The 16082-nt window shown below is 49.2% G+C and overlaps 1 long non-coding RNA gene across 2 annotated transcripts; it reads right to left on the bottom strand.

The window, feature by feature from the left end:
* Positions 1-2153: 2153 nt before the first annotated feature.
* Positions 2154-16035, bottom strand: LOC109459636 (uncharacterized). 2 transcript variants are annotated; one of them, XR_016022372.1, is made up of 4 exons: positions 15886-16035; positions 15092-15246; positions 8228-8840; positions 2154-3508 (listed from the first exon to the last, which is right to left on the bottom strand). It is a non-coding gene; the product is annotated as an uncharacterized LOC109459636 (long non-coding RNA). The 2 variants fall into 2 exon arrangements; XR_012492789.2 differs by lacking the exon at positions 2154-3508 and having other exon boundaries at positions 6200-8840.
* Positions 16036-16082: the final 47 nt, after the last annotated feature.

Here is a 16082-nt window from a genome sequence, read left to right as displayed (position 1 = left end):
TAAACAGCTTTAACTGTGGGCAGGAGGGAGGCTGGCGAAAACCTCCTCTCTGGGCATGATGTCACCACAATTGTGTATTTCTCATGACCCAAGAATGTGAGTGTGTTTGCACTACACGTTGAAGCTGGTGATGCAAGCACAGCCTGGTAAACAGGCCCCAGACAGGCAGGCCCTGCGAGGCCTGGCCAGGACCCAGCTTGCACTTAACTCCTTCCTGACAGAACTGGCTGGTGGGCCACCGAGGTTTGGCCAAAGAGCCTTCTTTACCCAGCCCCTGCTTCTCTCCCAGGTAGGGTCCTTGGTCATAAAGAGTGTGGGAACTTGGAGCCTCACTGTGTGACCTCAGGCAAGGCCCTCCCCTCTCTGGGCCTCCTGAATTTGGAGTCACTGAGACCTGCATTCCCACCCACCTGCACTTTTTACTTGCTTTAGGACTTTCTCTGTCCTGAGTCTTAGTTTTCTCATCTGTCCAATGGGGAAAAGGACCAGGTCCTCAAACCTTTATCTTCACATCCACAGTCCAGAAAGCCTAGACAATGGAGGGCTTTCCTATATACATCAAGAAAAAAAAAACGTTTGGAGGCAAAACCTGACCTGAATAGACTGAGGCCGTCCATGTAGAACCCTCATCCCACTTACAGGCAATACTCACATTTCCCACCACAGCAATATTCATATGTTTGATTGGAGATGGGTGGGCATAGATGCCCCATCCAGCCCCAGAGAGCTGATCAAGGGTAGTGGGGCTGAAGCACCTGCCTCTAGCTCATTGGGAGACTTACTGAGAAACTGTTATCTGCTGGAAAGTCAGTCCCCGAGGACAGGGTTTAGCTCTGTCCCTGCTGTATCCCAAGCAGTCAGCTCAGTGCCTGGCACACAGCAGGTACCCAACGAATAGTGGTTGAATTGACAGCTGAAGTTATTCATACCCTATAAATGCTGTGGTGGTGATTATGGGGAAACTAAGGCCAGAGCTTCTGAACTGGCCTGCCCTGGGTCCTTTCCCAGAGAGGGAGTTCTGACTTTCCCCAAAAATGGTAGCTGCTCACATTTCGCTGCTGGCCTGCTCACAAGCAGCCTGGTGACCCCCCTCCGGCATTCCAGGGCAGCTTCCTTCCCGGCTGACTGGTTTGTGGGCATCGCCGAGTTTTCCTTGGCAGAAGGCTCAGATGATTAAAGGGGGGGGGGGCATGCAGAAAGCTGAGGGTGGGAAAGGGGTGGTCACAGGGTAGAGTCTGGGCTGAGGGGTATCTGGGGAAGATGGGATCTGCTCTGGCCTGAGACTGTGGACCAGATTCCAGGACCCTTCTGAGGACTGTGAATGTGTCAATCAAACCCTGCCTTAAACGTAGGGCCAGGGAATTATCTAAACTGGTGCAGAGCTGCCAGGATGGAAAAGGCCTCCAGTGTGGTCTAACCTACTCCCCAACTGCTGTGGGGCCCCAAATAACTCCCTTTCCCCCTCTGGGTCTTAGCATGATAGGGTTGGAGAATACAGCACAGAGGAGCAGAGCTGAGGTTTTGGACAGCAGACTGAAGTCCAAGCCCAGACTCTTCCTCTGGCTGGGCAGGGAGTTAGGGAAAGTCACTTTCCCTCTCTGAGCCTCAGTTACCTCATCCGCAAAATGGCACTGAATTGTCAGTTACCTCATCTGCAAAATGGCACTGAGGAACATGACTGGCACATACTAGAGATAAAGGAATGTTAGATACAATTACTCTTGACCTGGATAACCCTCCTAATCTGGTGTTCTATGTTAGGTACTTAGTATAATCACCTCATCGTCTGAGCACCCACTATGTTCTAAGCACTATGTTAAGTTCTTCACAAGTATTATATTATTTGATCCTCCCAACATCTCTCAAATGGATATAAGCACTGTCCCCATTTTTTGGAGGAGACTGAGGTTCAGAGAGGTGAAGTGACTCTCCCAAGGCTGCACAGCTGGTGAGTGGCAGAACTGGGATCTGCCTGATTCCAAGGACCTACAGCCATGGCTTCACGAAAGAGCTAGCAGCCAATTCCTGCTCAGTTCCTTGAAACAAGAGATCCCAGGCCCAGCTGGACTACCCCTGGATGTGGCATATGACCAGTGCAGGAGCCTCAGTTTCCCCATCTGAACCATGGGGAAGATCCTCCCTGCCCTGGGGAGCCCATGGGGATTAGGTGAGGATGCCGGTGACCTTGAAAAGGACTTTGTAGGCTCTGAGATGGGACAGGCGCTCTGAAAGTCTCAGTCAGGGGAGGCGAGAGAAAGAATTGATCCTTTCCCAGCCACGCTGGAAAGTGTCAGACTAGCTCCAGTCACAGAAGGGTTGGGGTAGAGAAGGGAGTGAGGTACAGCTGCCTCAGGACTGGAAAGGCTCTGGGTTAAAGGGATTACTCAGAAGCCAATAACTGAATGAGGAGTAGTCCCAGTTCTCCCCAAGGACCTGACCCTCACCATGGTCCCTTCCTACATTAGGAGTTGGACAGCCATGACGAGTGGTTGAGAACTAGGCCTCCAGAGTCTGACAGACCAAGGTTCAAGTCTCAGCTGCACTCATCTCTGCTGTGTGTCCTTTGGATCTCCCTTCTCTGAGTGTCGGTCTTTCCAACTGTAAAATGGGGGTGATAATGGCAAAATCCTCACTGGCACTGTAGTAAGGACAAGCCATGGCCCATGGGTATTGATTGAAAATTATCTTCTGGCACCGGATCTGTAATCCTCAAGGGGCTTCGCATCTGGAGGAGGGACTGTATATAAAGTGCCTGGCACAGGTAAGTGCTCACTGGATAGATGGAAGGACTGATGGATGGATGGATGGATGATGGATAAACGAATGAATATATGGATGGGTAGGTGGGTGGGTGGGTGGATGGATGGATGGATGGATGGATGGATGGATGGATGGAGTGACTTATTCCAGGCCACAGAGTCAGGAAATAACTTTTCCTGATACCTCACAATGAGTACTGAAAGATGCATAAGAGCTGGTTAGAGAGAGAGGGGCACTCCAGGTGGACAGGACTGCATGAGCAAAGGCTAGAGTTAAGAACTGTTGTGGTATGGATAGACACTGATCTCACATGTTCTTTTCAGTAACTTGTTCAACAAGATTCTGTGAGGAGGGGGATCTAAATGGAGCCTCTCCCAGGGTCATCTGAGACAGGGCCAGGAGGTTGTGTAGGGAATAGGGCCGCAAGCCCAGATGAGCAGGCATGAGCAAGCCCAGCCTGGGGGTCGGGCCTCAGAAGGCCTAGTCTGGCCATATTCGGTTTTCAAGGAACTCGGAGGCTTCTTGCGGGCCCTGCTGCCCACACTCCGGAGTGAGGCCACCCACAGTTGCTGAGTCAGGCAGGCAGCTGGGGTCAGGAGCAGAGGCTCCACAATGGGGTGATTATAATACAGTTGTTCAGAGCCTGGCCTCTAGAGTCAAGAAGGTAAGGGTTCAAATCCTGCTCGACTACTGATAACTGTGTGACTGGGCCAGCCGCATCACCTCTCAGAGGTTCCATTTTCTTTATCTGCAAATAAAACAAAAGTAGTAAGGACAAGCACCATTACCATTACTGAGTTTACTATGTGTCAGTCTGAGCTAAACACTCTACCTGCATTATCTTATTTAATTCTCATCACAATAGAGAAATGTTATCATTGTCCCCATTAAACAAACCAGCGTTGCTCATCCGTGTCGCAATAATTCCTAACTCCAAGCTTTGGCTCATGCAGTCCCCTCCATCTAGGGTGGTTGCTCTCTCTAACCAATTCTATGCATACTTCAGTACCCAGGAAGAGTATCAGGAAGAGTTATTTCCTGACTGTGGGACCTGGATTTCCAGATGAGGAGCTTGAGGCACAGAGAAGTGAGGTCATATGCAAGTAAGAGACAGCTAGGAATAGCTAAGAAGTACGTTGCAACTTCCCTACACTTCCGTACTTTCCCATTTCTATAATTTAATCATTTCCACCTCAAATACCCTCAACAGCCCCTGTAAAACAATACCTGGCACCTGTCCCTCCCCCCTTCCAGTTTCAAAATTGCTCCCAAGCCTTATTCAGCCCCTGATAACAGCCCTGTGAAGGTAGGCTAGATATCATTCCCATTTCACATATGGGGAAACGGAAGCTCAGAGAAATGAAGCAAGTTGCCTGCGACCTTGCAATCAGCTAGAGGGGAAGCCAGCGTTGGACAGCAGTGCTGTCTGACTCCCATTCCGGTGTTCTCTCCCCACTACAACGAGCTGACCCTCCACGTTCTGAGAGGGGAGACTTCACCTCTCTCTCCCAGCCAAGCCGTCCTTAGACAGATGTGAGGATAAAAGAGAAAATTCATCTGACATCCACCTGAAGGTGGACATAGGCAGGACTAGTGGGGCATTCTGCAAAGAAAGAAATTAGGCCTCCTTTGAAAATCATAAAAGAATAAAGTGATTAAACAAGCTGTTAACAGTGCTAAATCAGATCATCTCCGCATGACAGGCGGGAGACCAGAACAGCTCTCTAAACTCATTAGCTCATCTCACTCATTTCGGAAATACCTCCTGCCCTACCAAGAGCCAGGAGCTGTGTGGGGAGCCAGGCGGCCAGGGCCCTTTCCCAGAGGAATCATTACCTGGCCAGAGCTTCCCAGACTCTGGGATTGCACATCCCAGTAAAGTGTTCTTTCCAAGTGGGACACACATTGCCAACATTTTGTAATTTGTCAAAGTATATGTTAAAGAAAAGGAAAATAAAGCACTACCTACTATCATCGTAAAATTTAATAAGAAGGGCTAATATCAGAATTTACCAATTTTTAAAAATTACCTTTATAAGTAACTCACCACATTGTCCTAGTTTTCTCACTAGCCCCTGGCCAATGAGAACTGTATCTAAAATAAGCATTTGGCAATCCCCAGATGAGTGGGAGAGATAAAACACTTATGCAAATAACTGAGTTTTATTCATTGAGTGTCTTTGTGTTGAGAGACACATAAAATTATTCTGGCTACCTCAATAAAGAAAGATTTATTGGAAGATTTTACTGGGAGATTGGATACTGGGGATTATGTAGTAGACAGTGGAGTCAACAAACCAACCACTCCTGGCAAGGACAAAAAACTTTCAGAACAAATGGTGCTCTCTCTCTCTCTCTCTCTTAGCTATTTTCTCTCTCTAATGGCAGACAGGTTTCCTCCTTGTGGCAGAGAGCATGGTGGCTAACAGCTTCCATGTTTCACATCTCATAGCTCCAGCAATCAGAGGCAGACCAATTAATTTCTCAGTTCCAGTGTGGGGGGAAAAAAGAAGGGGGTGAAGGTGTCTGATTGGCCCAAATGGGTCAGATGTCTATCCCTGGGCAAATCAACTGTGGCTTGGGATAGGGTCTGTAACAACGTAGCAGTTCCTGGGAGAACTTTTATGGTTGGAGTCAGGAGGGGGAAGAACGGGGCAGGGGGACTGGGTGGACATTACCATAGATGTCCACTATGGAGATGACAAATGACCTAATAGAGGTACAGATAAAGTGTCATGGGAGTTCATGGGAGGAAGACCCACTGCTAGCTGTGGAAATCAAGTAGAGCTTCTTGGAAGACATGGCATTTGAGCTGAGAATGTCTGGAACATACAGATAGTCTAAATGCCATCTTAAATTAGAAGAGAAAAATAAGCGCTGGGAGTGGTAGTCCACTACCTATATTTTAACGCCTTTATCAAGATGTGTATAGTTTTTTTTAATTGAGATATAATTCACGTCATAAAATTTATTTTATAGTTTTAAAAAAAGTTTAATTCTGAAATAATTTGAGGCTTACAGAAAAGTTGCAAAATAGTTCAGAGGGTTCTCCTAAACTCTTCACCTCCTATACCACTCCCCTAGCTTCCACTATCTTAACATCTTACCTAATCTTAGTACAAGTATCAGAACCAGGAAGTTAACACTAATATAACATTGTTAACTAACCTACAGACCTTATTTGAATTTTGCCAGTTTTTCTTTTGACCTAATCTAGGATCCCACATTGCATTTAGTTCTTGTGTCTTCTTAGTCTCCTCCAAGCTGTGACAGTTTCTCAGTCTTTTTTCTTATGACCTTGACATTGAAGAGTGCTAATCAGTCATTTTATAGAATATCTCTCAATTTGGATGTCTGATGTTTTCTCATAATTAGATCAAGGTTATGCATTTTGGGCAAGAATATCACAGCAATGATGTTGGGCGTCACACAGGGGCTACATTCTGTCAATATGATTTATTACTGGTAATATTAACATTAATCACTTGGTTAAGGAGGTGACTGTTAGGTTACTCTGTTGTAAAGTGTCAGTAATTATTTGGTAATTAGTATTTTGTGGGAAGATACTTAAGACGGCGCAGAAATGCAAATTTCTCATCACTTACAGTTCTTTTTAAAACTGGTATCAAATGCACACTTTGTGCTTTTATTCCACAAACATCAACTGTTCGCCCACTCCGTACCAAGCACTGGTCTAAGATGTATGGCTCGGTAATACGCGTATAATTATATCTGACCACTCAGGGTTGCTGAGGTTAAAAGAGGACCATGCTTCTGAAAGTCTCCTGTAATGTTAACTGGGCTGTTTGTTGTCCTTCTATGGCACTCAGTTCTGTACTCACCTTCATCTACTGGCAGTCTCATTTCCGTCCTGCCTCATCTATGCCTGTAGGCTTCTGTCTGTCCTCACTGGCCAGACTCACTCATCCTAGTTGCCAAGCCTTACTGGTGATGTCATTGAATAAGTGTGGGAGACACAGGCAAGCACTGTAAAGACTGACAGTTTCCTTCTGGAGCCTATGTCTGCAATTTTGGTAGCTGCCTCAAGGTGCCAAATGTGCCTGGCACCTGTGTGTGGTGGCAGAAGATCCTTTCTCCTATAGCAGAACGAAGTGGGATAAATAGGAATTGCCTTCCTCCAATAATGCATTGGCCCTAGAAAGGAAAGTCTTGAACCCCAGAGAGTATGGAACAAGCCTGTATGGATACTTGTGTCTTACTGAGAGATCTAACATAGGCACACTTTAAATTAACAACTTCAAAATATGAAAGGATGGGCTTACCCCTGACCCAACTTCCTAACTCAACAGCACTTCTGAGAACAAGATTTTAATGGACCAAAAGGGAGGAACAAGTTAAGTAGCAGCTCTCACTAAACATAACTCCTGGGGTTGAATTCAACCCTTTTTAAAGGCAAGAGCCTTCCGTGCTTGGCTGTTTCTTTTTGATCCATTGTAGGAGATTGTTAAGGAGGTCAAATATGATAACGGGTGATGGCACTTTGGAACTCCTACGGGGCCATGCCTATATCACTGATCCCATCTGTTGCTCTGAGGGTAGTTTTTGGGAAATGCTTATCCAGAGCAAAGCAGGCAGGTTGAAGGTCCCCAGCTCTGACATCAGCCCAGGCCATCCTCTGCCTTCCTTCAGCCAAGCAGGTGAGCTCCTCAAAGTAGAGCCCCCTGAGTAGAGACCCAGAAGCCCCAGGGCATTCCCTCCAGGGTCCCGAGCAGTTTCCTCCTTGGCAAGTCACAGGCCTGGGTTTCTCAGGCCCATCTCCTACCTGAGCAACAGGTGGCTGTAGGCTGGACTCCTGCCCTGCTAGCACTTGAGCAAGAATTGGTGTCAGCAAGATTATTTGCCAATTTTATTGGACCCTAGGAAATACCCATCCCCTGGAGACCACCAAAGCAGCAGCACTCCTGGAAGGTCTAGGAACCCTTAGATTTAAGTGACACCACCCTCCCATCACCCAGTTGATTCTTATGGCCATAAACCCAAACTATATTGTGTACATGAATCCCCTGAGAATCTTATGAATATACAAATCCTAATTCCATAGGTCTGGGGTGAGGCCTGAGACACTGTATTTCCAACAAGCTCCTAGGGGACGCCGAAGACGCTGGTCTGCAGACCAGGCTTCAAATGCAAGGTTCTAAGCAACAGGCTGGTCAGAGGAGGTGTGGAAACCAGAATACAATTTTGAATGAACCAAAACAAGGAGTTTCAGGGCCCCCTCTTTCTACCTTGAAATTTTTATAATCTTGATACCATTTCTGATGGCTTTCCAATAAAGCCCCCCTTTGCTCAGGGTAACCCAGGGAGGTTTCCAGTATTTGCCATCTTTCTTAACACTCAAAAGTATTTTGCCCCCAAAAGTAGGAAAAGGTGACGCTTCCTCAGTCACACCTCTAATTTTTCAGGCCATTTCTTCCAGATCTAGCCACCATAGCCTAGTTAGACCCACCTGCTTTTTAAGGGGACCCCGTCCCTTTGGAGCTGGGGGGGTGGGCTTCTGATCATTTTAATCTCCTTCAACCACACAGAAGAGGTTTTCAAATGTTATCCTGGGGATTCCTCATTGTCCTTTCTCAATATTTCCCAAGAAAGAGACCTGCGGCTCCTTTCTGAGTGTCAGTCCCTTGTTCTCCTCCCAGCCCGTCAGCTGTCTTGGGCATCAATTAGCTGGTGACTAATTGCTCCTTAGTTGTGAACTGACGGACCAATTACCAGATCCCACCCACAAAGGCTGTCATGTATATCCTCCAGGGAAAGATCTTTGGTGAGTCCAGGGATTCAGGAGTCAGTCATCAGGTTGGTTGTAAGAACTGGAGCAAAACATCCCACCTGCCCCATGTTGGCAGAGACTAGGAGTGGGGTTTACTCCTCCTGGCATAGCCTTCAGAAGGAGGAGTCTGATTGGTCAGATTCCAGGATCCTGATTGGTCCTTGGTGGTAATTAAGATGCTCTTTCTTCAAGGCCCCAAACTCCTCGGTCTTCCTGGGGACTTAGGGCAGAACCCCTTGGAGGGTCCACTTCAGAGGGAATGGTTGCCCCAGTGGAATTCCCAGGCTTGAGACTGCAAAGAAATAAAAATACGGAGAGCGGTGTGAAATTTTCTGATTTTTTAATGTAAATGACGAATTCAAAAAACTTTTTAAAAGCTGTACAGGCCAGACACGACATGTCTATGGGCAAGACCTGGCCCCCCGGGCACCCTGGGGTGTGGTAGGGCTTGGGGAATGTCTTGAGGTAGGGGTGAGGGAGAGGAATCAGAAAGGACATTAACTACATCCTGGATTCGAATACCCTTGCCCTGGCAAAGATGTGCCCCAGGAGGAATTCACTGCCACAGGAACATATTGAGCACCTACTGTATACAAGGTTCTGTGCTAGGTTGGTAGATACGAAGCACACTCTGAACTGGCAGCCTCCTCCGGGGCATGCGGTGCGCCGACCGCAGGAGACTGAAGTTCCAGTCCCGGCTTGCCCGCCATAATTGCTGTGTGTCCTTGGGTTAGTTCATCATCTCTGGGGTTTAGCACACAGCCTATGTTGATATCAGGTTAACTAAATAGAGTGGGGGCAGATTGTGAAGGGCCTTGAGGGTCTGGGTAGGGAGCTTGGATCTGATTGGGGGGTAGAAGCCAATTCAGGTTCTCGATCAGGGGAGTGACATTCTGAGTAAAGTATTTTAGGAAATGAGTCAGGCCACCTGCGCAGAGAGGAGAGGCTCACATATATCCAGGTGTGGGATAGTGTGACAGCAACTAAGGCTTATGCAAATCAGACCTTATCACCACTAGCCCAAAAGCTCTCCGTGGCTCCCTGCAGCCCTCATAGAGAAATCCATGGGCAGGACCACCTTCACGGGTATATAACCTGTGCAGTTGCACAGGGCCCCACGCTTGGTTGCCATCTATTGTTGCCATCTTGAAATTCATAATTTTTGAACAAGGGGCCTCATGTTTTCATTTTGCATCAGGCTCCACAAAGTATGTATCCAGTCCTGCCCACAGGGACCCTTTGGTCTGGCCCCTGCTCCCCTTTCCCTTCTCATTTGCACCCTGCTCCTCCCTCACCTTTCAACTTCTAGTCTCATTGGTCCTCCATCAGTTTCTGGAGGTTGTCCCTGCCTCAGGGCATTTGCACAGCCTGTTCCCCTGCCTGGAACACCACTCCTCACCCCAAGACCAATTCAGTTCTCTGTTCAGCAAATTTCTTCTTATCCTACAGATCTGAGCATAATTATCTCGTGAGAGACACTTTCTCTGACCTCCCAGGATTATCTATTCAAAGTAAAACATTAAAAGTAATTTAAAGTAGGCCCCCAATACATGCTCTTATAGTGCCAGGTGGCTCCTCCTTCACAGAGCTCACCTTAATCTGTAATGATAACTTACATGGGGCTCTGTTTGCTGAGCTTGTCTCCCCCTCAGACTGAGCCCCATGAGACCTACCAAGAGTCGGCGGGTGCGCACAAACCTCTGTCTGTCTGGTTGCAAGGGGAGGCTAAGAGATGGGTTAAATGAGGGAGAAAGGAGGGGGAGCCACCTCTCACCCACCTTGGACCTTCACGGTGGGCAGAAATTTTCAGAATGCCCAGACCACACACCCAGCAGGGTCTGCTCTGGCCCTGGCCTTTCCCCAGCTGGAGTCCATTAGCTCCAGACCCTCTTGCCCTGCCCTCTTCCCAGTAATGGAAAAAAACTAGAGGTGTGTTGGGAAGGGGGTGTATTTCACAGAGCCACAGTTTAATCTAAAGGAAGCAATAATGGAGGCATTTCAGACCTCTGACAGCAGAACGGCCGTGGGTGTTTTGGGGCTTTGTGCTTATAAAGCTTTGTTGAGTAACTATATCCAACCAGGGAAAATTTGTCTTCTTTTAACCAAGTAAATATAGCCATTCACACCACAAGAGGTAGGGGGAATCAAAAGGATTTGCACAAAACATAAATTTGTTGACCCTGACAAAGTAAGCTCAGAAATAGAATCATGTCTGCCCAGGTGGCTCACATTTATTAGTCTCATATACCAGGATCTAAGCCCTCTTGACACCCACAAGCTCACCCCATCCCTAAGAGGTTGGAACTATTCCTCTCCCCATTTTGTAGATGAGAAAACTGAAGCCCAGAGGAACTGAGTAACTTGCCTAATGTCACACAGTAAGGAAGGGGCAGAGCTGAGATTTGCAACCAGACCTGTCCAAATCCAGATCTGTCCTGAGCCATAATCATTAGGGGCAAATTGCTTAACTCTCTGTGCCTCAGTTTCTCTAGCCATCAAATAGGGCTAATAACAGGGCTAATCTCATTGGGGTGGTCATGAGGACTAAAAGTATTACTGTGGACTAAGACTTCACACAGTGCCTGCACTTAGCCCATGTATGCACTTCATAAGCACTTGCTATTATTTTTAAAGTTCTGAAACCTGTCCTAGGCCAGTATAAGATGATGGGGGACCCCTGCCCCACCACTGGCTGTAGCTCCAGGCATTGCCTTTGCTGCCATTCAGCTATTATTAGGCACCGCGTCCTCATCTTAAATCCAGATGGGGAGCTAGAGGGGCAGGCAGGGCTGGGCCTGGCTGGAGGATGGCTGGGAACACGGCTGGGAGGCCCCTTTGGATTTGGGCCCCACCCTGCCTGCCCTCCCTCTACTGCAGTGGGTCCAAACCGCCACGTCTACACTTGGCTCTGAGGTCTGCACAGAGCACTCCCTCCCACCGTGGCCACCTCCTCTGGGAAGGCTCAGAGCGTTTCCACAGCCTCAGTACTTTTCTTCCTGCCCCTGAGAGGCCAGGCATGCGTGGAAACTATGAACTGGATACTGCTTGTCTCTGGAACCTGCAAGAGGCCATGCACTCTCTTGTCTAGAGGTCTTCATGCCCCCAATGAGGCCCACTGGGCCCACCAAGGGAAAAGGGCCTACACAACTGGGTTCAAGTCCCAGTCCTGCCACCAACTATGTCAGCTTGGACCAGTGACTTCCCCTCTCTGAGCCTGTTTCTTTATCTGTAAAATGGATATAATCTTAGCACCAACCTCACAGGGCTATTGTGATGATTAAATGAGTGAATGGCACATAGTAGGCACTCAGTAAGTTCCAGTTATTGTCACTTTGTGCTTGAGTGTGCCAGGCCCTGAGCGAGAAACAAGGGATTCGGGAAACTGAGGATCTGGGGTACAGAGTGGCTCCACCCCCAACTTGCTATGTGAACTAAAGCCTGTCCCTTGCCCTCTCTGGGACTCAGATTACCTATTTGGACCATCAGGTGGGCATCTAGGACTCTATGATGCCAAGATTTAGCTCCTGCTACACAAAAATAGTTAAGAAATAAAACAAGGTCCCATGTGGGCAGAGATCCCAAATGGCAGATGGCAGGGTACTGTGGTTAAGACCAAGGGTTCTAGGTTCAAATCTTGTATGAGGTGCTGGCGCGGCTTGGTCTCGCTGAGCCTTTCTCCTCGTCTGTATAGTGATGATTCTAACTCACAAGGCTCACGCTGTGCGGGTCACAGTAATAACAAAATTGCCTCTTGTGTATTATAAGGGTGATCTGGAGCCAGGCTCCATCCAACCCATCGGGCAGCAATTACACAGGGCCCTGCCATGAGCCTAGATGAGGTCAGACATCAGGGAACCACTGGACGTCACAAGAGATCCAGGCCAGCCCATCCAGAATCCTGTCCTTTACCCATGAGGCTGTTCTCCTGGGGTTCATTACAACTCAGTGGGTATCTCAGGCCCCCTAAGATCTCCTTCTTGGGGTCCACTTGCCTCCAAGTTTCCTATATTCACGCCCCTCAGCATCAAGGGCTAGGCCCTCTTCTTCTCCTCCAATGCCGGAAGTTTATCTGGCACTGTCATTCAGAGAACACAGCAGCTGGATGATATCATGGAGAGAGCCTTGCCAAACTGGTTTTCCAAACAGGTCCCCAGCCCCACTCCTGGAGCTGCTGGCCATAACCTTAGTTCTGCCCATGATGAGGGTCACAACCTATGGATCCAGCCAACCCCAACAAGAACCAGATCTTCTCCTCTAGAGACCCCATGCTCCAGCCTCACCTACCTGACTTTTTCCCAACAAAGTCTTCACAGTCCTACCTCCCTTCCTTTGCTCATGCTGTTCCCTTCTCCAGACTGCCTTTCCCCATCCCCTCAGCATGCCAAACAGCAAGTTCTCGACAACTTTGAGTCCAGACACTGTCTCTCCCCCTACTCCCACTAGGCTCTGAGACCCCAACAGCAGACCCAACTCAAACCAATCTCTAACCCAGGGGTGTTCTAACTTTTTTCAATGTTTTTCACCAAGGGCCATATGCAGTAAAATACACAAACAGCCGGGTCACTCATTCGAGGTGAAGTATGTATTGCCTCACCCAGTTTATTTAAGTAAACTAAATATATTTTTGGAATTTGCTGAGGGCCAATAAAAAATGGATTGCGGGCCGCAGTTGGCCCGCGGGCCGCAGTTTGGACACCCCGTTAACCCCTCCGTCCCTCCCAATGCCCAGCAGCCCCTGGACTCCTTCATAAGCACAAGATCTTTGCCTTAGCTGGCCTCACAGACACTTGTGAGCACATCCCTAGGTGGGGGTCTCCCTGACAGTCATGGAATTTTACGTTGTCTAGTCTCGGGGGAGAGCGCTTGGAGAGCTCAGGACACAATTCCCCCATTGTGCATATAAGGAAACCAAGGTTCCAAGTGGATCAAAATTTTGCCTGGAGTGGAGCCAAGGCTAAGACCCCTCACCCCTCTTGTATCCTGACCTCATGCCTGGGCTTTCTCTGCAGGATCCTGTATGGGGGATGGGAAGCAGGGTGATTCAGGGATCTGGCGCTGCCAACTTGGTACAATATTTATTCTCAGACTCAGGCACTGGAGCAAAATATTACCCTTGGCCCCTGAGCTGCTCCAGCCGCTCCCCACTCTGCCAAGTCCAGGGTGGACCTGGAGGAATCTGGACCCTTCCTGTTACAGCCCCTTTGCCCTGGGAAGGCCTGAAGTGGGCCAGTCCAATTCCCTCATTTTACAGATGGACAGATGAGGCCCAGGCCTCCCCAGTGCCCGCAAGATATGTTCACCCTGTTCACCTGGCATTCAGTGCACTTCACAGATGGGACCACTCCCATCTCCATTTCTTGCTCCATCCACAGCCCATCTCTCCTCTTTTTCTCATTTACAAACCTCCCAGACTCTAATCATACTGTTCCTCTGCCACAAATGCCCTCCCATGCTTTTCCTCTTCTATTCTGTTGGGTGGATTCCTTTGCACCCTTCCTCAAGGATTAGTTTGTAGGTCACCTCCTCTGAGGAGTCTTCCAGGATTTCCCCCATGCTAGAGGCAACAGGGTAGAGGAAAGGGGCTTTGACCTGGACAGAATTCCACTCAAGTTTGAATGTCATTGCCAGCCCAAGGTGCCTTCACCTCCCAGGGCTTCAGCTTCCTCCTCTGTAAAATCCCGGTAATACTTAACCATACACAGTGGTCAACTTGCAATAGGGCAAACCCTGTGTCTGACAGGTAACAGGTGCCCAGTAAACGCCAGGACCCTCCTCAGGGCATGTTTACACATTCCTGGGCTGTGGCTACAAGCTTCCCCAGCAGCACACCGAGCTGCCCTTTGATCTTTGCGTCCTAGCCACCACCACCATCCCGCTCCGCCCCTTGCAGGGAGGAAGGGAAAGAGGCAGGCAGGTAGGACCCCAACCCTGAGGGCTTGCGGCGGGGAGTGACCCACGCTTCTCGGGTAGAGCCAAGAACTCTTGAACGCGCATGCGTAAAGTCTGCAGGCACGGACTCACCTGTGTGGGGCGGAGCTCGTATGAAGAAAGCCATTCATTGGAGATGGAAGCCGCCACTCAGGCAGGCCCTGAGAGGGCCTCCCAGGAGGCTAGGTGTGCCTCGCCCTAACGGGCTGTTCCAAGGGCGCGCGAGATTTGAAATAGGAGCGAGTTGACCTTGGAGGGCGCCGAGTCTCCTTCTGGAGAAGGAGATGGCATCTAGTTCTAGTATAGAGGGCCTAGATGGGGCCTGCCCAGGAAAAGGGGACCTCCAAGTATAGCTCCCAAATTGGGCTCTATTTGCTCCTCCTCTCGTGAGACCTTAACAAGTCTCTTCCCTCTCTGCGCCTTGGTTTTCCCATGTGTAAAATGGGACCACCTCTTAAGGATGTGGGGATGAAATAAGATGATACCTTTAAAAGAGTCTCGAGTGGGTAGTGGCCCTCTCTAGATGGGGGTGAGATGGGGTTGGTTGGTAGTCACAAAGGATATGGAGTGGGGCTGAGGGGTTCTGCTGGGGGGTAACAGGCTGAAACCACTTACCCACAACCCCACATCACAGTGGTTAAAAGCACAGATTCTGGACTCAAAAGGTGCTGGTATGAATCATTTCCACTAATCAGCTGTTGTCCTCAACGATAAAATGGAACAGTAACCCTGGGCTCAAATGGTCGTCACAGGGATTATATACCTGGGACCTGGCAAGTACAAAATAAATGACTTGATACTGTTTTTATTTGACAGACAGGACTTCAGACCCCACCTCCCAGGCTCCAACTCCCTTTGGTTTCCATGGAGACCTGTAGGCGGCTCCCCAGCTGCGGGAGATGGAGTGGCTTTCCCTAGTGAGTCTATTGAGCTTTTTGGGTCCCCGGGCTGACTCCTTGTGTTGTCTTGGGCATGTTGGCTCTCTCTGGGCCTCAACTTCCTCCGTTTGTTGAATGGGAGTCTGGACTCTCTATTCCCAATTTAAGATTCCAGCGCTCCAAGAGGCATACCTGAAGGGCTTGGAAGGGAGAAGCACGGCAGATAAAGGCAATGTCTGTGCAAATATGTGTCGGCTAGGGAAGAGGTTCTGGGTGACTGATCCTGCTCCATCTGAAATGGTCCCTGAGATGCTCCAACATAGGGTCAAGGTACTCCGGTCACGTAGTCGCTACTCTGAGGTGGCCCCGACCAGGTATCCCGAAAGCAACCTGGGGACTGCCACCAAACCCCGCCACTGAGGCGAGGAGGGGGCGGAGTCGAGGGAGGGGACATGGTCTCACGAACAAAGAGGAGGGCGGAAAGGGGCTGTCCTGAAGACTACGCGACTTCAACAACCCCCGGCCACTTACCCCGGCTTTGGGCGCCCTCCCGGACTTTGGCGCAAAGCTGCGTCCTCCTGCCGACGCCCACCCGAACAGCCAAGACCACCGCGGCAGCAGTCCCACGACTACAATCCCCTAAAACCCAGGCCCGCGAAGGGCGTGGCCGTCAAATTGAATTTCCCCAATGGGGCACGAGGGTGGGAGGGACCCTCCCAAGGATTGGC

This window comes from Rhinolophus sinicus, chromosome 9, assembly GCF_057876585.1.
Source record: "Rhinolophus sinicus isolate RSI-liver-muscle chromosome 9, RSI-T2T, whole genome shotgun sequence".
NCBI classification, from domain to species: domain Eukaryota; kingdom Metazoa; phylum Chordata; class Mammalia; order Chiroptera; family Rhinolophidae; genus Rhinolophus; species Rhinolophus sinicus.
The sequence above is the reverse complement of the archived record's forward strand: the minus strand, read 5'-3'. Positions and strand labels throughout refer to the sequence as shown.